General features: G+C 34.9%; 2 protein-coding genes across 6 annotated transcripts in view; one reads left to right on the forward strand and one right to left on the reverse strand.

Annotated features, from left to right (window-relative positions):
• LOC136032795 (myosin-M heavy chain-like) overlaps positions 1-507 on the reverse strand; it is a 40,675-nt gene extending 40,168 nt beyond the window's left edge. The window contains exon 1 of one of the 2 annotated variants that reach the window (XM_065713176.1): positions 434-507. The gene's annotated coding sequence lies outside the window, so the exon portion shown is untranslated. Of the gene's footprint in view, positions 1-428 lie in introns of both variants that reach the window. The other variant, XM_065713177.1, reaches the window with a different exon arrangement.
• A 5,686-nt stretch (positions 508-6,193) lies between these two features.
• The window catches only part of LOC136032796 (neuroguidin-like), a 67,480-nt gene continuing 46,725 nt past the window's right edge, over positions 6,194-26,948 (forward strand). For 2 of the 4 annotated variants that reach the window (XM_065713180.1, XM_065713179.1), the window contains exon 1: positions 6,194-6,300. The gene's annotated coding sequence lies outside the window, so the exon portion shown is untranslated. The remainder of the gene's footprint in view (positions 6,301-26,948) is intronic. The other 2 variants (XM_065713181.1, XM_065713178.1) reach the window with 2 other exon arrangements.

Below are 26,948 nucleotides of genomic sequence, written 5' to 3' on the forward strand. Positions count from 1 at the left end.
TGTAGACCCATCCCTGAAAGTTTCATTTTCCTAGCCTAACCTAAACTTTCTGAAATAGCAAGAAGTCAATTAACTAGAATTTTACTTAAATCTTTTCTCTACATTATTGGGGGAATTACCCTACCCAAACAACACCTCCAATGGAAACCACTTTGCCTAGCAGCTTTCAATGGTATTGCTAACATTAGGTTACTTTGTAGTCTGCTTGAGGATTCAAAATTATATTTTTGAGAGGAGGGACTATTCTTTGACAGAGCATCGAAAAAGACATAGACCTAAAGCAGCCTTGCCTTATCCCTACATAAGTGATGGAATCATCTGCAAGTATAACTGTCTGTTCCTATGAAGCTGTTGATACCCCTTGTTACCAAAGTCACTAAATTATAATTTTACTCCTAAATTTTAGTTTTCAAATGATCAAAGAATACCTTACACTAGGTCAATAATCCTCCACTCATTTGTATCAACAAAAACCTTCAAGTAATGTTCTTCTCTTTCTTCTTTATACGGCTTTGTTGTGTAGCCGTATGCATATTGGTACCCGCTCAGATATGACCTTTCGTTTTCGTAAGCCAAATTACCATTTTTATGATAATTGACTTTTCCATAAATGTTGACTTTTTTCTACGATAAAGCACTATAAAACTGAACTAGAAAATACTTTGAAAGCTTCTGATTTTCGCCTTAGTTAATTTAATGCTATTAAAAGAAATTTAGTCATTTTTGGAGTATTTCATAGTTTAGAGCATAGGAAATAATACAGCTTTTTAAAATTAGCGTAAATTTCACTGGCATTTTTGAGCTTGCAAAAAAGTCAGTGAGTCAAAATGTGTTTATAATAATAATTTCGCGTTTACTTTCCGTAATAAAAGTAACGTAAAAATCTAAAAATGTCTACAAATGATCAGCTAAAAATAATCCACAAATTGGAGCCGCGCTTAATTAAACCAGAGTTATAGACCTACTACTTAGCCAGTCTTAAACAAGGATCACCTTATATGTTTTTAGATATGCGTTTTTAAGTTCTCTAATTGAAATTCACCTATCCCTTGTTTCCAAAAGATTGGCTTTGAAGCTCGGTATATATTTTAACTAATAATGAGCTGGATCATTTCGTAATCCGTCTTTATGTAGTATGATATATCAAAGTGGACACATAGCTCAAGCACTGGACAACTTAACCTATTAAGCTAAACCCATATTCATCTTGGCCCATTTCAATCAATCTCCGTTCAACTAAACCCTCGTCCAACTCAATCCCAACTTGACTCAACCCTCGTTGAACTCAGCTCCGTCTAGCCCTATTTACCTCAACCCCTGAAACTCAAAACAAATCAGTCTAACCCCGTTTATATCAACCCCTTTGCAACTGAGCCCTCTTTCAATTCACCGCTGTTGCAGGGGCTAAATCAAATTGAATTGGGATTGAATTAAACTTACGTTTAGCTAAATTGGGTTGAGTTACATGGAAAACATAGCACAAACATGCTTTAGGGTATTAGGGTTCATAAGGCTGATTAAAGAAAAATAATTGACAGAGGCATGAATTTCAATGCTTCATCAGGAATGTACTTGGAGCCATTCAACAAGGAAATATTCTTCACCATAAGAATTTCAAATTGGTCACCGATTATATACAACACTGGTTCCGACAATATAGATTTGATACATGATTTCTCAAGATAAGAGCTGATAATAGAATGCAAAGAAAAAATAACAGCGGAATTATTTCTTTGTAAATTTTTACACAAATACGAAGATTTTTCTTCTTGGACATTTAGTTCACCTTGGTATGTTTACCATGGAAAGTCATACATGAAGGGCCAGAAAGACTCTGAAAGGATGCTGAGGTAATAAATCTACTACCGGGGAAGTTTAAATGCAAGTTTGAATGGCTGCCAATAGTTGAATATGACCTAGCCTTTGTAGCTTTATACTTTTTATCTAGTTTATGATAGCATGGGAGCAGCAGGTAAGCTATGCCGGTCTTCATTTGATACTGGTCAGTTTAGGTAGTCCCCGATATGTGGCACAGGCATTTAGCTCTGAATAAGGAGATTTGTAGCTCTTCATCAATCCTCACAGACAAAGTTTTGCTTGACTGTTGGAGCTATGAGGTTTTTTTTTAGACTTCAAGAGTATAACATTCGGAGATGTGGGCAGTGCCTTTGTTTTCTATATTGGTGGTAGGTTCTTCAAGCTGGAGATAGCCAACTCTTCGTGTGCTCGATTTTCAGTGATCATTGTTACGAGTTACGACTCTTTCTATTTTGATGTTTTCCAGCGACTCAGTTTTAAAGTACTATCTCCTCAGTTCTCGATACAGGGTTTCTGCAAGCCCCCACGGCCTTAGCTTTCACTGCTTTAACGATCATCCCAAAGGATTTAGCTGCTGACGCTTGTTCATTGATGTTTACTTAGAAATATTATTCTATGTTAGTACTTTTTGTTAGCATATTTTTTTTTGATTTTGGAAGAGGCCGCAATAATACTGAGGCTTACATTCCACTCCTAGTGTGAAATTACCCATTCCAATTACGTCTTGTAGGCTATTCTTATGCCCCAATGAAAACCATCCCAGATAAAAGCTCACTCTCGGAACCTCCACAAGTCTCTGCTACTTGATCACCACCTCAGACTGATACTTCTAATGCTAAGCTGGGGAAGGGATATCCAACAAGAACAACCGACAGATATCTCTTATCTATACTCCAGAAATCGATTGATCATTACAGCATTATCTAACTTCGAAGACCATACTGCCTTTCCATGACGAAAGTATAACGGTTCAAAATAGCGATGACACCTTTTAATCGACAGTGAACAGATATAAAATTTTTAACTGGATACTTCGAACACATATAAAGTGTTCATCATCAGCAGTAATACTTTTGCTTCTGATGATGAACTCTGTATATATGTTCGAAATACCTAGTTAAAAATTTTATATCTGTTCACTGTCAAGTGTAAGGTTTCATTACTGCTGATGGTGAACACTATATATTTGTTCGAAATATCCAGTTAAAAATTTTATATCTGTTTACTGTCGATTAAAAGGTTTCAATCCTATTTTGAACTGTTGTGCAGCAGTATCCTGGATATCCTGTTTTGAACAAGGCCCTACTGATGTATCGGCCGACCGATATTATTGGGCCAATACAAGGGTCAGTGTCAATAGGAAATTGGGAAAGAAATATCAGTTATTGACCGGTATGTTCTTTTTTTATTCAAAAGCTGGCCAGAAGATGGTACTAGATTTTCCTCAGGTAATTTTCCTTGCCCAGTCATCGGGAGTGGAGCCACCAGCTAAGTCTGCCTATGGCGGAGAGAGCAGCAGAGATGGTAAAGTATATTTGTTGTCAATACTTGTCAATAAGCAATTGGTGCAGCAATGTTCTAAATGCATGGTGACTTGAAGAATGAGCAGCTTCTTCTTGGGTACCAGTGTACCCAATTCTTTGGTTTGGGACGGGGGTCAGTGGTGTGACCCTGTAAGCTTAGCCAGAGTCGACCCAGCTCTAAATGGGTACCTGGAGAAATCTGGGGAAGGTAAACAGGAAGGGTGTGCGAAAGCACAGGATGGCTGGCCCCCAACCCCCCATTGCACTTCCTGGCTGAAGGGCCAAGAAACGGAGATCAGCACCGCTGGTAAGGACTGTAAAGTCTAATGCCGTATCCTTTACCTTTTTTTTCTGTTCAATGAACATTCACTTGCGTGGCTGAAAGATCTAAGATTCGATCGGCAAAGACCATGAAATCCTGTCAGGAGCCAGCTAAGGTGGGAAGAGGTTTTGAAATGGGGAAGGGTTCAAGGTACCACCACCGTCTACCACCACCGTCTACCAACACCTTAGAAAATGTACCTTTTTACATTGGAAATTCGGCTTGTGTGTCCGTATTTGTCGGCATATTGGACAATTTTGTCTACACACTCCTTAAATGTATCTTTCAAACATAAAAACCTTAGCTGCATCCCTGCCTCCAGTCTATCATACAAATGTAAAGTGAAGTTTTCACATTAATATGTGAATGATGAAAATTTAAAGTCCCTGTATTGAAATTTGGATTGAATAATCAACTTCAATAAATATTTTACGTTTCTTTCAATCAGATTTTCACAGATTAGTTTTTATGTAACTAAACCGGCTTCTTTAATCAAATTTTTCTTATTTCTATTCTCACTTTCGCAAATATCCGCCATTTCTTTTGTGTGCTCATAAGCTGCTAATCAGAAAAGTAAAGAAAATAAAATAATTCTCGTAAATGGTCTAATTTTGGAATCCACAGTGGATTGTGGAGGCTGTTCTTTGATGTCTAATAGACCAGGGACAAAAATGTGAGTATGAATATTGGCAGAGATTGGGGGGTTTGAACTTTAGGTAAGATTTTTTCCGGAGGGAAATTTATCGGCAAATAAAGTTTGTAATGTATCGGTGCGATACCTATATAAAGGTATCGATATCAGATCTCAAAAATCCATATCGGTTGGGACCTACTTTCTTACGTATCCTAGTACCAAAATAGGAAAAGTAACTCTCCCACAACATATATATATATATATATATATATATATATATATATATATATATATATATATATATATATATATATATATATACGATATCTGGCAAAAGACTTACTATTAGGAGCAATGTTCAAAAGTGGACTGAATATATGTATATATATATATATATATATATATATATATATATATATATATATATATACTATATATGTATATAAGACTAAAAAAGAATACGGTCTCTGCGTGGATGTATGCGATTGACTTTCTGTCCAGTGGGATAGAATCGTAATGACAGCTTATAACTGTGTGGATCCATATTGCGAAAGACCCGTTAAAAAACTTACAATAAAAAACAGGCAGCGATCTTTAAACTGGTGGATGACTTCATCTAGATGAATTTTCTATCTACCATACTTGGCTGGCTTATTCATACGAAATTGAAAGAGCTTGTCACAGAAATAGGAAAGAATGAGTTTGAAGCGCAATAAGGAATTACACAAAAGGATATTTCACTGATAAGTCGGACTCAACACATACGCCAGTTTTTGACTATTTTCCTTCCATTTAGTTTTAGCTTATCTACAGTTTCAGCAATTGATACCACTACGTTGAGGAACAAATTAAAAATGTAGTGATAAAGCGGCAAGAAAAATGACACAATAAATGAAAGACGAGTTAAACATAACAAATAAAAATGATTAAAAACACCTTTAATTCCTCAGCCGATCACCAAAAGTATGAAAGTCTTTGAGCCATACTTTTCCCGTTACGTTGCCCCAAAACGTACCCATCATCACTCTAAAGAGTTTTTTAACCAGGTTTGCTCATCTTGGGCTGCATTTACTTTAGTCACATTCATTTTAAAACCTATGTTCTTATGTTTTATCATTTTAGAATATTCATTTTATAATTGCAGCTTATGTTCAAATACATCTAGTTCATCTTTATTTCATAGTTTTTATTGTCTTGATTGATGAATTGGTAGAATAAAGATATTAAGAAACTGTATGTTTTTTTTTCGAACTTTACCCGGCAATCAATTACAGTTGTATCATAAATCCAACAGACAATGTCCTGCCTGAGGTTCAAAATAGCTTATCGTAATTGAAGGCAATAAGCTATATTGAACGCAGGACTGGGCTGACTGGCAAATTGGGTCAGTATCTGATAACTTTTCACTCAGCTTCTTTGCTATAATTTCCATTAATTCCCGCGTTGTTGTCTCTTGCTCCCGTTTCGTGGAAGTGATTTGACCAATCAACAAAGCATGTTCCCCTCTTTTGTACCATGTCTACTGCATTGTAAGTCTATAACTTGGGTGAATTCCTCAATTATGTGAGTTCTACATTCCTTAAATGCAGCCTTTAAGCCTATAGTTTATTTATAAATCTGGCTAATATTTGAACTGTACTCTGATGAGTTTGCTTCAATAAGCGTACATTTATCATAATAAGCTATAAAAAATGTAAAAACAAAACGATGTTATTTCCTGTCCATGGGCACTTTTAATATTTTAACTTGCCAATGAGGATAATTTTCTATTTTTTCTTAACTCTATATCCAACTGTTTTAACGCATGCATGTAACGACTTTCTTTATTTTTCGTTATTTGGCTAATCCAATTCACGAAGATAAAACGCATAATAGCAAATTTTAACATTCCCGAAATAAAACAGACTCTGCTAAAAACACATCATTACGTCACAGCAGCAACAATTTTTGGAGGGATGCATCTGGCTCATTTCTAGACCAATATAGCCTAGGCCTTGTAGTTAGTATGCTCTTTAATTTTTAATTCTACTTTGGACGGTTTACTCCGGTTCATAAATACTATGTTTGAACACATAATTTTTCAAGGGTGAAGGACTGATTTCTGGATCCAAGGTTGAGTTCAGAAGAGGGGTGTACTAGGATAGTCTATTGCCAAAAAGACAGTTATGTCCGAGTTTATACTGCAGAATTCTGGTTTAAAGGCTTCCTGCTGTCCTAGAAAGTAGCCTAGTCCTAATCAGGTTAAGTGAATAAAACTTGTAGGACTGAATTCAGGGCCCAAATTTTCACAGACCAGGCTTTACTCTGGGTAAGTATTGCCAAGCTACTGCATCTACCCTTTTTTCATTATCTACAGTGCAGAAAGTTGATTTACAGACAGGTCTATGGGCCTGCCCAGTTTAATTCTGAAAAAAAGAAAAAACAGCCTAGGCCTATTTCCTAGTTTTTAGTCTTTTTCATTGGCTTTATTTTTGAAAATGCAGTTCCTAGGTAAAAATCTAGAAAAGCAGCTGTTTAGAAGGAGACATCCCTTGACACTGAGATATATTTTTAGATTGCTTTTTCTTGTGTTTTTTTATGTTTTTGACAATTCATCCCTAGGCCACATCTTCTGATCTCATACAGCTTTAGGCTATCTAGAAAAAACTATCATAATAATTAATAAACATGATTTTAAAAATATATACAATTAAGAAAAATCAGGGGAGTATGATTCATTGATACTTGCTAGCCTACATGTTAGAAAGTAAGAAATGCATCATTATTTGGTATTAATGCACATTTAGGATTTAGAGAAAGAAATATTTGGTAAAATTCTAGTTAATTGACTTCTTGATATCTTGCAAAGGGTTTAGGTTAGGAAAATGAAACTTTCAGGGATGGGTCTACAGGCTAAAGTATGTCCCAGGAAGGTATTTTGAAGTACCTACCTCCACTCCTTCCTCTAGTGGGCCCTGAACTTTGATGACCTTTAAAAATATGTATGTTATAAAAGTGAAACCTTGCAAAATAGATCTTCTGCTTAATTGAAGTACAACAAAATTGTGTTCAGCTTCATAACTTTGCTCAATCCCATTTTATAAGGTTTTAAAGATATGCAAATACATTTCCTAATTTTGAAAAAAAATACCTTCATATGGCTCAAATTCTACTCAAATAACAGGTTACATTTTCAGAACTAAAGTCAGAGAAAAAACAACTAGTAACTGACAATTAAGGTAAAATTTTGTTTTTTCAAAATTTCAATAGGTGTAGATGTGTCATGTAGGCAAATTTCAGGGTCCTCTAGAGGGAGAGGGAGTGGAGGTGGGTACTTCAAAATACCTTCTTGGGACATACTTTAGCCTGTAGACCCATCCCTGAAAGTTTCATTTTCCTAACCTAAACTCTTTCCAAGATAGTAAGAAGTCAATTAACTAGAATTTTACCAAAATATTCTAAGGCAACTGTTCTTACCACATAATGTGCAGTAACATTATAGTAAAAAAAAATTAAGCTGCTTCCACTAGGCTATACTAATGTTGGCTATGAATATATAGCTCAAATTATACATCTTCCATGTGTTTTGTTATATGTGAAGCTTGTTTCAACCCATGTAGGCTACCTATAAATTATATCAGCACTGACAAAATGAAGAAATGCAAAAATACATGAGAAACATATAATTTGGGCTGTATATTTGCACATCAAGGGGGGATGGGAGGTAAGTTATAGTGGAAGCAGCTTCAAAATGTGTTAACCAGGGGTGTAATTCTCTGTTGGGCAGTGGAGGGGAACAACTGCCCTCTCCAGACCCCAGTTTTTCCCCTCACCTGAAATTTAATTTCTGCCAAAAAAAATCTTGTCAAAACTAAGATAGGTAAAATTATAGCAAACAATATTACTGGCTTTTGTATAAAGTGAATATACCACTTGATACCTTTTTTATGCTCTTTACAAATATAATAATTGCTTCTACCAGAAATTCAGATTTAAGCACTTTTTGACCTCTTGAAAATGATCTAAATATGGGGTATAAAAAAGGCTTAAGACATTTGTCTCAAACTTTATAACATTGGACTCAAACTTGCCATTTCATTATAAATCCATTTTTTAATGTTATATTATCCACAAGCACTGATTTTCTACAATTAAATTGGATAAATAAATTTTATCAATGCTATAGTGTTTTCTTCTTCCTTGTTGCCAAAATTTCAATTAAAGCATGTATTTTCAGTTGTTTTTTACAAAATAATAGGATATTTGAAATTGTAAATCTGTAATAGTTTAAAAACAGATTTGGGCTATATATTTGCACATCAGGGGGGTGGGGGTAAAGCATGGCATATATTAAATACATAAACTAACCATTACTGTATTCAATATAGTTAAATTTATAGCAAACAGTATAAGTGGCGCTCATAATAGCTGGCTTTCATATTTTTGACCAAAAATGCATGCTTTTATTTAAAATTTGATGTCAAGAAAGAAGAAAATGTCATAACATTGGAAAAATTAATTTATCCAAATTAATATTGGAAAATCAGTGCTTGTGGATTATATGACATTAAAAAACAAATGGATTTATAACAGTAAGTTTGAGATCAATGTTATAAGGTATTTAAGGTTTGAGACCAATTTTCTTAGCCTTTTTTATACCCCATATTTAGGTCATTTTTAAGAGGTCAAAAAGTGCTTAAATCTGAATTTCCAGTAGAAGCGATTATTATATTTGTAAAGAGCATAAAAAAAGGCATCAAGTGGTATATTCACTTTATACAAAAGCCAGTAATACTGTTTGCTATAAATTTACCCTAAGATAAGCCTGCATATTTCAAGCATCCAGAGAAACAGGTTATATTTCTTCCTTTATGTTACTATATGGCTCATGTTTGTTTTTCACTGTCATTGTTTTTCACAAGTCTATTAGAGGAAGCTAAGCATGAATTGTTAAAAACATAAACAAAGTTATTAAAATGAAAAATCTAAGAATATGTTCCATTTTGTTCTAGGATGTCTCCTTCTGAAGAGCCACTCAATTCCATTTAGTTCCATAGAATTTAAAGCCATTCCAAAGGTTTTTTTTTTATCCTAAATTGAAGAAACAGATTTACAGATCTTTAGAACCTTATAAATTATGATCAAGCAAAAATATGAGGCTCAAAAAACTTTTCTTGTATCTTATTTGAGTAGAAGACCTATGATATTATTCTAGTTTAGGGACTTCTTTTTATCTTGAAAAGTAGTTGAGTTTGGTTTGTGTAAGTTTCAGGAATTAATTCAGGGCCAAAAATGTAACTAAATAGGTATTGTTAAGCTACAATGCCTATCATTTTTCTTATTCTCTAGGGTTAGAAAACTATACATCACCTGTTTAAATTCTGACAAAACATTTTTATTTAATTAATTGATTAATAGATTAATTTTGAGTTTTCAATTGCTGTTTAATTTGCTGAAAATTTAGAAAATGTAATTCCTGCTATTTCAATGTAATTTTCAGCCTCACCATGGCTTTTTTTCTGAGTTCAAGAAGAAATAAACTGAAAAACCTTGTAAATTGAGATTAGGCAAAGTTATGAGGTTCAAAACACTTTTCTTGTGCATCAATTGAGCAGAGAACCTATTTTTCCTGATTTTACTTCTATAACACAAATATTGTTAATGGTTAATCCCCTTGGAAGGATGGAGGTGTAAATGTAAGTGCCTCAAATGTCTTCCATGTGATCATTAAAGATCTTAATGCATTCTTGAGAGTATTATTCATCTAATTCTTAAGTGCTTTATTTACCTATCACATCTACTTTCCATGATAGCAAAAAGCATTTAAACTATAATTTTACCATTTGAACCTTCAGAAATTTGAAGCTCAAATGATATACAAAGAAAGTGTTATGAGCATCATACTATTGCTTAACAATGAACTATAGAATTTTTAAAGATTTGTAACCTATTTCTTGAATTTAGAACAAAATCATTGATTTGCCTTAAAACCATGCTAAGATTATGGGAAATATGTTTTCAAGACCTAAAGCTGAAGAAAAAAGACTAATACACAAGTATGACACATTATAGTCATATTTGTTAGTAAAATCAAAACTATGCATTCCTACTCATGCAATTATGTACACTGTTTCTAATTTCTTGATATGAACATTGTTAACTTTTTAGCATAAGATTTCATACTGTCTAATCAGAGTCAAGATTTAGGGCATTATTTTTTTAAACTAAAAAAGGTGGAACCTTGCAGCAGCAGTTTTTCAGTATATAATAGGAATCTGACAAAAAGACAGGAAGGCAAAGTATTAGTAGAGAGCAGTTAATAACACATTAGTGTTGGAACAAGATTTTCAAACCAATTTCTTGTCATTTTAATTTTCCACCTCATAAATACATAGTAGTGTAGAATCAAGGAAAATCCTAGGTTATTCATAAAATTCAGCCCTCTTACATTGACAGATGTGGTTGTGGTATGGATTCAGTGTCATCAATTAGGGGACAGGGTCCTCTCCCCTTTGCTTTTGTTGACCACATCTGTTGGAATTGTGCTAATGATATAAAAACAATCATGTTATATTCATTATTTTATGTTCTTTCCAAATATCATGGTTACTTTTTTGACAAGACAACACTAGTTGGAGTTATAGCCCTAATTTATGTACAGAACTAGAAGAAACAATTAAATTTTTGTTCAGCCTCACATTGCCCTAACTCAGGCAAAGGTGGTCATTTAATATAGTCAAAAATGAAAGAAAAACAGTTTACAAAAAAAAAGAAAAACATCATATGATGCAAAATAGCAAGAAAATATATTGTGTCAGGGGGTATGATGGATTTTCAGAAAAGCAACCATAGTATTTGTAAAGAGTAATGCTTTTACTTTATTAGCATGTTTTCTTTAGATGTGATCAATCACAGCAAAATAATTATCTTTTTTTTTGCCAAAATAAAAAAAAAATGCGTTAAGATAGTAGATGAAAAGATCTTTTAGGTTGTTGATGTTTCATGTGCAATACACAACTTGAGTAATATCTAAAGTAGCAAAAAAACCCTCTTCTAATCCATTAAAATGAGTCCATTTGCCCTCTGACCACTGTGATAAAAAGAAAAGAAATGATTTTTGACCTTAGAAATAGTTAATTGAACGGGTAGCAAACGCCATATTTAGGATGATTTCTGTTTGTCCTTAAGTTTTAATTTAGCTTGGTTAAGTTTAGGTGATTTTGGCATTCATGTGACAGTAGATTGGAGCCTACAATTTCCTCCTTCCTTTGCAATATGCTACTTGGAATTTTGTTTGATAGTACTTTGGTCCTAATTTGGCAAGAATTGTTATTATAACAGTAGACAACAGCAGAAATTAGCAGTACTATTCTTGGAGATATTGAATTTGATTTCATTAAGATCACCACTATTTTTATAATTTTTCCTCCTCTTTCCAAATCAGGCAAATTTTCTTATACTACAAACTTATTATGGGTAAGTTTGATTTTAATCTGTTCCAATAAATGTGCTAACCAATGGTCTGTGTTGTGCAGGTACAGATCTCCTGATTCAATGCTTTTGTCTGGGAGTGTAATGCGTTGTTGGGGGACGGTGGGGGTATCATCCAAAAAACTATATCATGAGTGTTGCCAAATTTTTTTTTGACTAATTATGATATGATTGTCTTTCTTTAAAGCATCTCAGCTTGTCAATAGCTGTGGGAAGAACAATTTGTTCTAGTTCATTTACAGTTAAACAAGCAACTGTTGTAGTTACACAAACATTTTTGTTTTGAATATGAGCTGCTATTGGTCTAAAATAGTTGGGGGAGGGGGGTAATCTGTCAATTTTGAAAATAACCCCTATATGCCAGTGATACAACTACCCCTCACTGTCTCAATTCTATCGTCTTTGTTATTTATTTGCATTTAGCACTGTAGAAAAGCAAGAATTGAAATGTCCCAGCTGAAAAAAGTCTTTCAATTGTTTGTACAACCTGTTTTCAATTTTTTTCCAGTTTTCTTGTGTGTTTGTGTGGATACCTCTTATTTTTCTATTGCTATTTTGGAAACACTTATGAAGTCATAATCAAGATGCAAATAAGGGGCTTTTTCTCAATACTCTAAAGCAGTGGTTTCCAATCTTTTTGTACTAGCGCCCCCCCTTTAAAAACAGAAAAATTAGTGTGCCCCCTTTAAAAAACAAGTTGTTGTGTCCTGTTAATTTATCTAAAAATAAAATTTCATAAATTCTCAACTGTTATTATAGTTTATTTAATGGACTGCAAAATAATATACAATATTATGTAAGAATGTAATATATTTATTATAAGAAATATAATAACAAAACAAAAACGAGTATATAATTAATGCTACTACAACATAAAAATTTAATGTGACAGTTGAGCTTGTTTTTCAGCGCGAATTTTCTCAAACGCTTTGTTTGTCAAAGTAGGTGAAATCATCCTTTACTCGTAGCTAAAACGTGTGGATTCCATATACTGCTGATTCATTTTTTTTTAAACCTATTCGACTTTTTTGGTTTGTATTCAAAAATGATATTTTGGAAACAGCTGCATGCCCCCCTTGCAACAGTCTCGCGCCCCCCTTGGGGGGGTGCGTCCCACAGGTTGAAAATCACTGCTCTAAGGTATGAAACCACAAAAAATGAGTTTCATGGCCAAAAGCACTCTTTGTCATTATAAATATGATTTTCTGAATCAAGGTAGCAGCAAAATCTCCAACATAGTGAAAAGTAAACCACAGTCCATAGTAACCAAAAATAAAAAGACATGTTCTTGAATAAATTGGTAAAAAAATTACTGTTTGACTCTAATTTGAAAACGGAAAATTTTACCCATGCTCAACTTAAAAGTAAAACTAAGAATGAGTACAATTTATGGGAGTTTTAAAGAAGAATTTGAAAACCCTTGAGCAATGTAGTGGGTTGTAATAAAACAATAAAATAGCATTGAAACTTGCATTTTCAAAACTCTTTAACTGGCAGTTTTCAGCCCCCTTCCTTTTAAAAATCAAAGACAATCATATTTTAACCTGATTAAACAAACAAATATCAGTGATCAAAACAACGTTCTATATTTATTCGATGGCTCATGGAGATTTTTGAAATGTAAGCATAAAAATATATTTTCTGGCTTCAAGCACATGCCCCCACCTACAAAAGACCCTCCAGACCTCCTCCATAATGGATGTTGCACAATTATAATTTTATTGAAAGTCAAATGAATCAACTTAGTTAATTGAAACTCTAAAACAAATGCCTATAAAAAAAAGGTAAAGGATGCAGCATTTAGACTTTACAGTCCGTACCGGCGGTGCTGATCTCCGTTTCTTGGCCCTTCAGCCAGGAAGTGCAATGGGGGGTTGGGGGCCAGCCAACCTGTGTTTTTGCACACCCTTCCTGTTTACCTTCCCCAGATTTCTCCAGGTACCCATTTAGAGCTAGGTCGACTCTGGCTAAGCTTACATTTGAATTTGCTTCCTAATGAGCTTTCTCTCAGAATTTTAGGACCATACGTTTGATACGACCACTATGGGGAAAAAAATAATAAACAAGTAAAGACGCATTTTTGCGTGTTAACTGCAAATTTCACGTTTTTGTAGTATGGGGCTTGAAGTTATATTCAATATTGATGATGATGGTCACTGTGTATGTGATCAAAATATCTGGAATTTTTATCATCACTTGCTAGTAAAAAGATTTATCCCTATCATAACTGTTATTTTTATGTTAATACTGTTCTGTGATATGTTGAAGTTGACGGTGTAATTTTCATCAAGATCACCCACTTTTGCGTGATTCTTTCTCCTTATTTGAAAGTCAGGCAAATCTTCCGAGACCCATAACATTGGGTGGACTGTTATTTTTATTTTGACTGTTATTTTTATGTTAATACTGTTCTGTGATATGTTGAAGTTGACGGTGTAATTTTCATCAAGATCACCCACTTTTGCGTGATTCTTTCTCCTTATTTGAAAGTCAGGCAAATCTTCCGAGACCCATAACATTGGGTGGACTGTTATTTTTATTTTTACTGTTATTTTTATGTTAATACTGTTCTGTGATATGTTGAAGTTGACGGTGTAATTTTCATCAAGATCACCCACTTTTGCGTGATTCTTTCTCCTTATTTGAAAGTCAGGCAAATCTTCCGAGACCCATAACATTGGGTGGACAACTCTAAACTCAATGAATTTTGTATCTTTGAAGTCAAATTAAAACAAAAGAGATACTAGTTATGTATATATTGTCGTGAGGATCCCCTTTTTTAAAGTTTGTTAGTAGAGTTACAACAGTTTCTGTATAGCCTGTTGTTTGATGCACAATAATTCAAACTTGTACCTAAAACCATTCTTAGGCAATTCTTCTGAATACCCTACAATTCAGAGCAGTATTTGACCACTATCACTACCTTAACCTCTATTATCCAAATTGATTCTGTCGTGGTACAGTGAATGATCTTAAACTGGAGATACATGGTCAAGGGTTTGACCCAGCTGCCATGCAATGATCTTTGTAGTCAAGAAGTGTTGTTTGTTAATAGATCATTATCTTAGTTCTAAGCTGTGCCTTGGCACAGTTCTAACTATATCCGCCATTCTTACTCATAATGCCAGCTGGGTAATTGAAGCTATTCACTAAGTAAATTTTCTCGTTAGCTAAGGGCCCATTCACAATTATATTTTATTAATACCTAGATTTAGCTAGTGTTAATTTGAGCTAATCTGAATTTTTCCTAAAAATTTACAGCCAATCAGAAACTTCTATGATATATCTGATTGGCTCAAATTAGTCTTATCTAAATCTCAGTATTAGTAAAATATCATTGTAACTCAGCCTCGCCTAACGTCGCCTCTCTGTCCTCATTCCTATACAACTTGAATATGGTCAGTTGAAATACGGTTAACATGTTAATAATGGAAATAAAGCTCTTGGAAGATCCTGTAATATTTTGTATGTCCCTTGAGAGTTTGCCGAGCCCTGGCTAACTGCTCTTTTGTTACACTGATATCTATATAGTTAAGTGATTATGTGTTTTTAATTTCATAAAACTTGTAGTAATTGAGGCTTTGAAAATCTTGCGCCTTAATATTTTTGACATCATCATATTTTCTTGACGCTGAATGAAATAAATATTCCTGAAAGCATTGTTAACATATGAATTGACAACTTTTGCAGAAATCACTCTTTTTTGTAACTAGCTGTTTATTGCACTTAAATTTTTAACTCTTATTTTTTACTGCAAGTTATTGCATTGACAAACTAGCGCCTTACTGAAAACACAAAACTGATGCAACAAAGCAGGGTTAGAAGCAGAAAATTGCCAAAGAGGCCTGCAGAAAATTAAAGCATTATTTATAAAGCTCTCAGTAGTCTTTTTATCAGCCATGAATTCAATAAATTTTGCGACATAGTTTGAAATTTAATTTAAAAAAAAATGCTCAAGCAAGCTTAGTTTTCAGTAAAGCGTCAGTTTTTCAGAATTCTACAAATATTGGGAAGTATCACAGATCATTTTATTCGAAATAACTTTTCAAAAATATGTTGCTTAAACCGCAAAGTACTTATTTTTGTTCATTTTAAGTTTCAAATTCGCTCTTTTCTTTCACCAAGAAACTTCTAAAATTAATTTTTGTGGATTTTTTAGGTTTTAAAAATAAAGTACCGTGGATACACCTTTAAAAGATCCTTTTCCAACTTAGGCAAAGGAACTAGAGAATTCGACATGAATTCTCGATGCAATAAGGCGTGAAATATAGGTTTAACTCTACATCTCTCTTAAACTGCATTCTAAAGAAAAAATAGGGTAGCCTATATTATTCTTGATGCCTTTGAAGAGTTGTAAACAAAATTTCAATTATCTTATGTTATCCTATATGAAATTTATAGGCCAGCACATTTTAGAAACCCGAAGGACATTAAAAGAATTTAATCATACTGAAAAGGTCAATAGCTTCAAATTGAGCCTTCGAACATCTCTCTACGATGTTGCAGTTGCCTGTTAGTCAGAGTGAAATCGACTGTGATGTTAGAGTGGGCTGCAGGATTGCCTGTGTCATCAGTTTATTTTTTCTCGTTGGAATTCTAAAAAATATCTTTTTTCGAGTATCTTCATTGGAAATGCCCCTTTTTTGGTAATTTCATTGAAAAAACAGAAAAAAACAGTTGATCCCCTTTAGACATTAAAAAAATATGTTCCCCCCACTTAATTTTCGTTAATTGATATCAGTAATCTAACCTAGAATCATTCTAGTCACTAGAACTAGCCAAGTTCTGCTGCTCAACAGACGATTTATGAAAAGAGTAAGAGGGATGGGAAGGGGAGTATATGAGAGGAAGGACTGTAATACTCAGATTTAAGGTTTTGATCATAGAGTTTCTGACGGTAGGCCTACCCTTTACATGCTTTCTAGCCTTTCCAATCCAGATATGACATCAAAAATCGCCACTTTTGGTGCTATACAGCTCTTGTATGACGGTGTTCTCAGGACGAATGTATAAAAAGCACGGAGATATGATTTAGCTTTCAAATGAAACCTTAAAGCTCTCTATGGTTTTGCAGTAGCTGGCTACTTTTGTTAATTAGTAGACAAATTTATTAAAATTACTAAACATACTTGAGTATACAAAACGGGATTGTAAACCTCAGGCATAGTTTTCAACCATGGTGATCATGATGGTAGACTTTTCATTCTTCTCAGCCTCTTTGTTCCAGAAATAGCTCCAGTGTTCCAGAAATGTTCCAGTGTCCCGTTAGTGGCGAAAAAGGGGAATACTTGAGTGCATACCCCTGCAAAAAGTGATTCTCTTTGTTGTTCAAGGTGGGGGATTGTAATTTTTCTGTTAGGGGTTTTCGACCATACGAACTCGAATACTGTATTTTCTATTTCGGTCCGACACCATTTTTGAGGGGTTTTAGTAAAGGCGTATCCAGTATTATTTAGGGGGAGGGCTGCAAAAAGTAAAACTTCACAAAATACATCAAAAACTTGTTCATATGCCCCGACCAGAATGCGTTGTTGGGTTTCAGGCTTTCCTTCAAAATTCTTGTAAATTTGTTTTCGAAAAAAAAACATTTTACTATTACGATTAATAGGAATAATAGTTACCATTTATGGATCAGGTACAAATGACAATTTTTTGCACTAGGCAGCTTTATTAAAACGAATTTTTAAACTTTTGGTTACTATGGGCCGTGGTTTGCTCTTTAATAAGTTCCAGCTATCGCTGCAACTATAACGGCAACTAATACTATGAGGCTTAGTATCCACATACCATAGAATATTTTTTTAAGATTAAGGGACCTGGAAACCTCCTGTTTAAAGTCTTAAACAATGACGAATCGATATGCCACCTTAAGTAAGATCAGATAATGTTTATTTTCAAAAGATTATCAGAAGCTTTCTAATACAGCCCAATTCGCTTCATATGTCAAAGTAAAAGAAAACAAGGCACAAACCACCAAGACAGCAAGAAAATTGTTAAAAAATAATTGTTAAAGATTGTTAAAAAATAAAAGAAAATTATTAAAAAATAATGAGTTTGACTCGTTCTCTCAATTCTACTTTAAACAGTAAAAAACTTTAGCGTAAAGAGCGGGGTGTTGAGAAGGGAACAGCCCCTTTCATGCACGGAGTAATTTCTGTTCGTTTTAAGTTTTAATGTCATTCCTTACTTTCAGTTGAAAAAACTAGTTTTTCTATTTAATTTCTGAACGTTTTTGAATTAATGCATGTTTGATTTTGGCTCTCCACACATAAATTATAAAAATGAAATTTGCATATTAATTCTTTTTTTGGCTAAATGGCTTTCTCTTAGTTTTGATCAATCGATTTTGAGAAATAAGGGGTGGGGAAGGAGGCCTAGTTGCCCTCCAATTTTTTGGTTACTTAAAAAGGCAACTAGAACTTTTAATTTTTAACGCACGTTTTTATTAGTAAAAAATATACGTAACTTAATAATTAACTTACGTAACAAACTTCTATGTTCTTGTATTTTTATTATGTATATGAGGGGGTTTGTCCCCTCTTTAATACCTCGCTCTTTACATCAAAGCTTAAGTTTTGTCCCAATTCTTTAAGAATGACCCGTGAATCAGAAAGGCCATAGAATAAATAATTGAAATTACTAAAAATACTTTAGCATAAAGAGCGAGGTATTTAGGAGGAGAAGAACCCCTCATATGCGTAATAATCTCTGTTCGATTTAAGTTTTAATGCTACCCCTTACTTTCAATTGAAAAAAGAAACTTTTCAGGTTTATTTTTTCATTGTTTTTTTTTATAGTAATGCTAGAAAATCCTGCGCCATTTTCATTGAATTTCTCTTCCCCCATGACATATTCCTCCAAAGAAAGATCCCCCTTATAGCCCCCTCCCCTCAACCCTTCCCCCCAAAAACAAAAGAATCCCCCTGAAAACGTCTGTTTACTTCCCAATAACCATTACCGTATGTAAACACTGGTCAAAGTTTGTAACTTGCAGCCCCTCACCCGGGGACTGTGGGGGAGTAAGTCATCCCCAAAGACATAGTTCGTATGATTTTCGACTATGTTGAACAAAATGGCTATCTCAAAATTTTGATCCGTTGACTTTGGGAAAAAATGACCGTTGGAGGGGGCCTAGGTGCCCTCCATTTTTTTTGGTCACTTAAAAAGGGCACTAGAAATTTTTATTTCCGTTAGAATGAGCCCTATTGCGACATTCTAGGACCACTTGGTCGATACGATTACCCCCGGAAAAAAAAAATAAATAAACACGCACCCGTGATCTGTCTTCTGGCAAAAAATACGAAATTCCACATTTTTGTAAATAGGAGCTTGAAATTTTTGCAATATGGTTGTCTGATACGCTGAATGCGATGGTGTGATTTTCGTTCAGATTTTATGATTAGGGGGTGTTTTTCCCAATTTTCCAAAATAAGGCAAATTTTCTCAGGCTCGTAGCTTTTGATGACAAGGGATAAATTTGATGAAACTTATATATTTAAAATCAGCATGAAAATCCAATTCTTTTGATGTATCTTTTAGCATAAAAATTCCGTTTTTTTAGAGTTTCGTTTACTATTGAGCCGGGTCGCTCCTTACTACAGTTCGTTACCACGAACTGTTTGATTCCCAATATATAAGTTTCAATAAGTTTGGTGCTACCCGTCAATTTGCCTGATTTTCGAAAAAAAAGGGGAAATACCCCTTAAAAGTAAAAGAATCTGAATGAAAATTACACCATTGTATCAGTGAATCCTACTGTAGAGGTTTCAAGCTTCTATATGCAAAATGTGGAATTTTGTGTTTTTTGCCAGATGAAAGATCACGGATGCGTGTTTGTTGCTTTTGTTTCCCAGGGGTAATCGTAAAATTTTGAGATAGTCATTTTGTTCAACATAGTTCAAATTTGACTATAGTTGATTATACCTTTGAAGATAACATAACCCTCCAAAGCCCCAGGAAAAGGTCTTTAGCTATACAATTTGCCCATTGTTTACGCATAGTATTTGTCATTGGAAGGGGGGAGTATGCATACATTTGTTGGGCGGGGGCGAATTTTCTTCAGGGTTGTCTTTACATGGCTACAATTTTCAATGGCAAGGGAAGTTTCCAGGGGGTGAACTTTTCAGGGAAAATATTACACGGGGGGAATTTGCCAGAATTTCTATACTGAATTCTTTTTATATGTCTTTGCTCTTTGCCACTCAATTTAACCTGTTGATGTTTCAAGGGTAATTGTCCAGGGTAAATTTTCACCGAGATTGAATTGTTTAGAGGATATTTCCGTAGGGAGGGACATTTTTGCGTTGAGGCGGAGCCAGATTTCCTGATAATAAAAAAAAAGATCAAAAAATATTTTTTTTCCACTGAAAGTAAGGAGCAACATTAAAACGAACAGAAATTATTACATATAATAGGGGGGTTTGTACCCTGCTCAACATCTTGCTGTTTACGCAAAAGTGAAATTTTGTCCCAATTCTTTAAGAACGATTCCTGAAACACAAGGGTCGTTTAATTAGAACAATAAGAAGCCTTTTTAAAAGCACAAAAAAGTTAGCGTGAAGAGTGAGGAAGGGTTAACCCGCCTCACATACGTAATAATTTCTGTTCGTTTTAAGTTTTGATTCTGCTCCTGACTTTCAGTTAAAAAACTGTTTTTTATTTAATTCCTTAAAAGGCCACCATCTGCTGATGACTAGTAAAAAGCCATAGTAATTGATGCAGCAGTTATCATTATCAATGAATTATATCACTTTTGTTTAACTTTTGATTTTTTTGACTGGGAGGGGAAGTATTCAAGAGGTGGACTTGGAATCTGAGGTTAGTGTTTTGGACCACATAGATTATAAGGTTATCTTCTTCAAGCTCCCCAGCCTTTGTACTCTAGAAACGATCCCATCGTACTAGAAAAGGGACGATATAAAAATTAGCTTTCAAATGAGCCCTTAAACGACTCTCTATGATGTCCCAGTGCACAATTAGCCGTGAAAACAAAAATGAGAAAAAAATTACATGCAAAAATGACATGCTGCCCATGCAAAAAGGTGATTTTCCTTGTTGATCAGGGGAGGACTGTAATTTATTCATATGAGGTTTTTAATTATGGACATTCGAATGGTGTACTTTTCATTTTGATTTAACGCCATTTTGAGGGTTTTCATGCTCTTTTTCGATATTCACATAAATTTGTGTTCAAAATAAGATTTGCTATTAAAATTAATCAAAACAATAGGTGCCATTCCTGGATCAACTGCTAATGGTTATTTTTCTCACTGAACGGTTGTTTTTTTTAAACTTGTTTTTAAACTTTTGGTTCTTATGTGCTTTGGTTTGCTCCTTACTGTTGCAGCTACATGGTAGCCATGGTAGCTTACATGGTAGAGCTTAACCGCTGGTATACTTCTGAAATAATTTGTGAAAAATGGGACACTTCAAAGCTATGGGAGGTAAATAAATCTGCATTGGCTGATGACAAATTTGGAAAGTTATCAAAGAAGTGGAACCAACCAACAACGAGTTCAAGGTCCATCGCAGAAATGTTCGTCGTATTCTTATAGAATATGCTTTATTGGCTAAAATAGCACACAAGCTAGCATAAGCACGTCAGAACAATTATAATTACAATGATAAAATAAATGTTAAGGGATAAACATAGTTACAAAGTTAAATCAATTATTAAAATGCGAAACAAAATAGGGAACGAAAGAGTTTTTGTACCTCATTGTCAACATTTGGGGACACAAGTCAAGTTGAGTATTTGGAGCTCTACGAGCATTAAGTCTTGTATTGGGAAGGATTGGGGGGTTTTCTTTGAAGGGGGGAAGAAGACGTCGATGATAGTCAGAACTAAGGCACTTGTGCCCGAAGTTCATGGTAAGGAAGTGATGTCGTGATTCCAATGTAGTGAGTTCAAGTCTAGCCAAACCTTCATCATAAGTAGTATAGGATGTCCCCAGTATAATTTTTATAGCTCTTTTTTGAATGCTTTCAATTTTAGAACATTGGGATTTGGTCAGTCCAGGGTGCCAGACAGGGCAAGCATATTCAAGACAAGTTCTTAAGAACAATAAATTATTTTAAGGTTCTGGATTGATATGGAGAACCGTTTAAGAAGGGAGAAAGATCTAAGGAGAAAACCACCTGTTTTAAATAAGTGAAAAGAGTGAGATTTCCATATAAGGTCATTGTCCAAGTGCACACCAAGTAGCTTAACCATGTTTAAGTTTGGGATGCAAAGGTAATTATTGATTGGGGGTATATTTTTTAAAAAGGAGAATAGCATTAAACTGCTTTTCGGTATGCTCAGATTGAGTTTAACATTGGCAAGATCATTCTTTAAGTTGTTATTGAGTGAGTCAAGTTTAACGCCCAAAGTGTTTGAGGTTTGACAAAGGTTAAGTAATGCCAAATCATCCGCAAATTTAAAAGTGTTGTCAAGTTTGGTAAAACATTGTTAAAAACAATTAAGAATGCTAAAGGACCCAATTTAGTCCCTTGGGGTGCTCCACAGGAAATTGAGGTAAAACCAGATGAATCTCCGTTAGGGAGGACTACACATTGCTCACGACCAGATAAAAAACTAGCTACTATACGTAAAACAAAATCTCTGACACCTAAAGCCCTTGCATTATCAATAACTGTCCGATGATCCAAGTTATCAAAGGCTTTACTAATATCAGCAAAAACAGCCTCAACGTAGGAACTACTTAACTCAAGATGTTTGAAAACAGTGTCAAGTATATAACATAAACAATGGGTGGTGCTATGATTCGGCCTAAAGCCAAACTGATTTGGGTTAATTTTATCTTGAATATCATCGAAGAGGAAATTGTAAATAAAACTTTCAAAAATTTTAGAGAAAATAGAGGTTTTTGATATTGGTCTTAAGTCAGAGGGAACTTTTGGGGTCTTGTTTTTTGGTATAGGTGATATAATAGCTCGTTTAAAACACACTGGAAAAATACCATCTACAAAACATTGGTTAAAAATTGCAGTTAGAGGTACACTTAATAATGGGCACATTTCACAATCAATTTGGTAGGGATATCACCTGGGTAAACTGACTTATTTGTATCAAGATTTTCGAGTTTTATCTGGGCCTCATGTATTTCAGTCACACGAATGTCACTCACTGCACTGTTGGTCGACATATTTTGGAGTGGCGGGTGAGTTTTACAAGTTGAAGTAAAATAATCGTTTATGATGTCTGCACTCACTGGGTTGCCATTACTATCCAGTAAGAGAAACTTCGAAGAGACCTTTCCCATGAGATCTTGGATACATTTGTGGAAATTCTTAGGGTTCGAATACAGTAACTTATTGAGCACGTGAGCACCATGCTCTTTTCTTGCTTTACGAATTTCACTAATAATAATGTTTCGAAGTTTTCGAGATTCCTGGAAAAATCCTTCCTTAAAGAGTCTATCACGTTCATTTATTAGGCACAAAATTTTTTTTATTTATCCATGGTTTACAATTGGATTTGTAACTGACTTTTTTCACTGGAAAGGTGTCACAGTATAACTGGAAAAGTTCAGCTGAAAACTTAGAAGCCATTTCATCACCATTGGTAAGACATAGGATATTGGTCCAGGATTTGGAGCTAAGTTTTACTTTGAAATGGGCAATCTTCTTGTCAGTAATGGGTCTATATGAATAACTGATCAATGGTTTAGGGGGAAAGGATGATAAAGGGGTCCAAAAGATGCATAGATGGTCACTTGCCCCTAATGGAGGGGCTATTTTCGGGGCACAGTAGTAATCTTCAACTTTGGTAAAAATCAAGTCTAGGGTTTTATCACTGCGTGTAGGTGACTTTAAGAGCAGCGCTAAGCCACTTTTGGTCTAGCTCATTAAAATCACCACATAATGTAATTGCAGCATAGGGGTACTTGTGGCGAATTCTGTCAGTATAAAGTTGCAGATATGCCGTCAGCTCCTTCTTAAATCCACAACGGGGAGGGTAATAAATAATACAAAAAATCATGCAAGATACGTCTTTTGGGAGGTTTTTGGGTCTGGTCCAGAGCCATAAAACTTCAGTTTTGGAGTTGTTCTCTATTTCAGAAAATGATAGAATCCGATTTGGGAGGGTACACTTACAAAAAAAAAGCAACTCCTCCACCATGAGATAGAGGAATACCATCTTTGTCCAATCTGGGCTTAAAATGGGAGTCATAATTAGGAATCGAGCAAGAATCTTCTGTAGCAGACCATGCTTCTGTAAGGCAAGCAATATCAATCTGGTTTTTGCCAAGAATATTTTGTATTTCCTCCATTTTATTTACTAGTGACCTTACATTCGCAAGAAGGATTCTAGGAAATGAGTAGGAGTTACGTATCGTACCAGGGTTATTGGCACACACTTTCCTAGCCAGGTTTATTTTCCCTTTGTCAGCAATAGAGCTGCTGCTCATGGTCTTATGCTCAATTAGTTTTTTGGTCCTCTTAAGAGAGGTTCACTAATACTACCAACTGTTCTAAACCGTTTGGGTACATCATTGCGAAAGAATGTTTGTAGGCTTTTTCTTTTCACATAAGACATTTGCACAATCTGTCTTTTCAGAGCAATTTCAGATTCTGGCAGCTGAATTAGAAGGGGCTGGTATCTTGAAACAGAATTCTGAGTGGTTGGTTTTTTCTCCCCCAGCCTGGTTGCCTTTAATATTGTTGGCACTGGAAGTTGAAGCTGGTTTTGAATTATTTGCTTCACTTGAGTTACATCATCAACTCCTTCTAGTTCCGGTATATTTTTTACAATAATATTCATTTTTCTCCGTTGTGCTTCATGATGGCAGAAGGTTTCTTCCCTTACAATTTCTCGTATCTCATCAGTCTGCTGGGAAGTCTGGGTGTATTTTTCTTCAATTTTCTGCAACCGAGAGTTAAGGTCAAGAAATGCACCATCTACATATTTATGCATTTCTTCATAGCTAGGCTTCTGGGCAAGCTCAGTTCGTAGCAGAGCTATTTCAGATGAAATCTGTCGGACTGAAATATCAATTCTTGTAATCAAATCATACAGCACCTGGGACTCAGCAGAGAGTTTAGGTATCGGTCTACCAGGTGAAGTAGTTGGGGGGTTTGGGTCCTTTCTCGAATCAACTGGGTTCCCATCCACTGTCTGATGTAATGTGGTGCTATTTGAGGGATTTTTGCCCCTGTTTGTAGCACTGAAGGCTGGACTGTAAGAATTTGTTGCTTGCCTGATTCTGGTTGTTTGGGTCATTTTTATAATTTACTTCGTGAGAGTTCAACAAGAAAAAGGACAATATACTGAGTACAGTAAACTAGCCTTTGTTTCTTGGTTTTATAAAATAGACAAGACAAGACTTTCCTCTATCAGAGTAAAAACAATGCTGGTTGTAGATATGGATCTGATCAAGATAATCTTGACTTCTTCTTTACTTCTTAACACCTTTCTATTCACCTCTCACCTTTATCGTAATATAATTGACTATAATATCAGAAATTATAATTATTTTCGCAACTGATAAATCTTGACCTATATGATATATAAGCCATGAAAATATCAATAAGAGAATTCACAGTTCCCAAGGGAATTTTTACTCAAGTTTCAAAATAATCTGCTTATTTATAATTCGTTTGGTCACTGAATTAATTATTATGAATATATTGGCTACGGGTCAGGTAGTGATTGATAATCCTTTACTTCTTGATGGAAGGGCACTCTTACACCCGGTTTCCTGGAAGAAAGGAAGGATGTGCGAGGATGCCGGTATACAATACGTAGTGGTATCACAACATGACAGGCACAGTGCAGAACATAGCATGAGAGATGTAGCCCACTCTTGCAGACAAGTAGGATGAACCTACGCCTGAGTAATTTTTACCCAACAAATGGTAATTAACCAGAAGAAAGATTGCTTTCTTTGGAATAGAGCATATAATTCAAAAGTGGTGGCTGCTAAGGCATTCATTTGAGTTGAGATGCTGATCTCCTCTAGTCAACATTGTAGTTAAGATTTTATAATCTCCAGCAACTGCAGTAGTTGAAGAAGAAATTTATTTGTTGGTCAATCTTCATCATCCCAACCAGAGATGGGCAGCCATTGTACTTCTAATATCAACACAAAAGCAAACGAGTAGTTTGGAACATAAACACACACATACAAAAAACAACAAATTTGTGGTGTTGTTTGCTGTAATATCTTGCTTGCCTATGTATTTTGAGGATACGACTCAACGTCCCGAGTTCATGAGCGTGGTAAATTGCTCGCCATAAAGAGATTCCAGATGGAAAATAATTTGTTCAAGCCCGCTCGGGTTTCCCTGGATTCAGCCTCTACCAAAGACAATATTATACAGGCCGGAAAAGTACCTATGAATATTCTCTATAAGCCGCTAGACTCTTAATCAACATCAAAAAGGTTACCATTTATTAAATAGTTGCTGAATCAAAATCATTATCACCAACATAGGATTGCTTGAAAGTCATATCAAACAGTTCGCGGTAACGAACAATAGTAACCGAAACTCTAAAACATGGAATTTGATACCAATAGATACATCGAAAGAATTGGATTTTTATGGTGATTTTAAATGTATTAGTTTCATCAAGTTTAGTCCTATCCATCAAACGTTACGAGCCTGAGAAAATTTGTCTTATTTTCGAAAAAAGGGGGAAACATCCCCTAAAAGTCATAGAATCTTAATGAAAATCCCACCACGAGATCCAGTGTATGAGAGAACCCTACTGTGCAGGTTTCAAGCTCTTATCTGCACAAATGGTGAATTTAGAATTTTTTTTGGCCAGAAGAAAGATCATGGATGCGTGTTTCTTTGTTTTTTGTTTGTTGTTTTTTATTCAGAGGTGATCCTATCGACTCAGTGGTACTAGAATTTTGCGAGAGGGCTGATTCGAACGGAAATTAAAAGTTCTAGTGTCCTTTTAATTGACCAAAAACGGTGGGTAGCTAGGCCCCCTCCCACGATCAATTTTGGGATAGCCATTTTGTTCAGTATACTCGAAATATCTAATAACTATGTCTTTGAGGACGACTTAATCCCCCAAAGTCCCCGGGGAAAGGCTGCAAGTTATGAATTTCGTCCATTGTTTACATATAGTATTTGTTATTGGTAAGTATACAGACGTTTTCAGGGGGGATTTTTTCTGGTGGGGGAGGAGGGATTGAGTTTCTTGGGAGGATCTTTCCATGGAGGA

Source organism: Artemia franciscana, chromosome 11, assembly GCF_032884065.1.
Source record: "Artemia franciscana chromosome 11, ASM3288406v1, whole genome shotgun sequence".
Classification (NCBI taxonomy): domain Eukaryota; kingdom Metazoa; phylum Arthropoda; class Branchiopoda; order Anostraca; family Artemiidae; genus Artemia; species Artemia franciscana.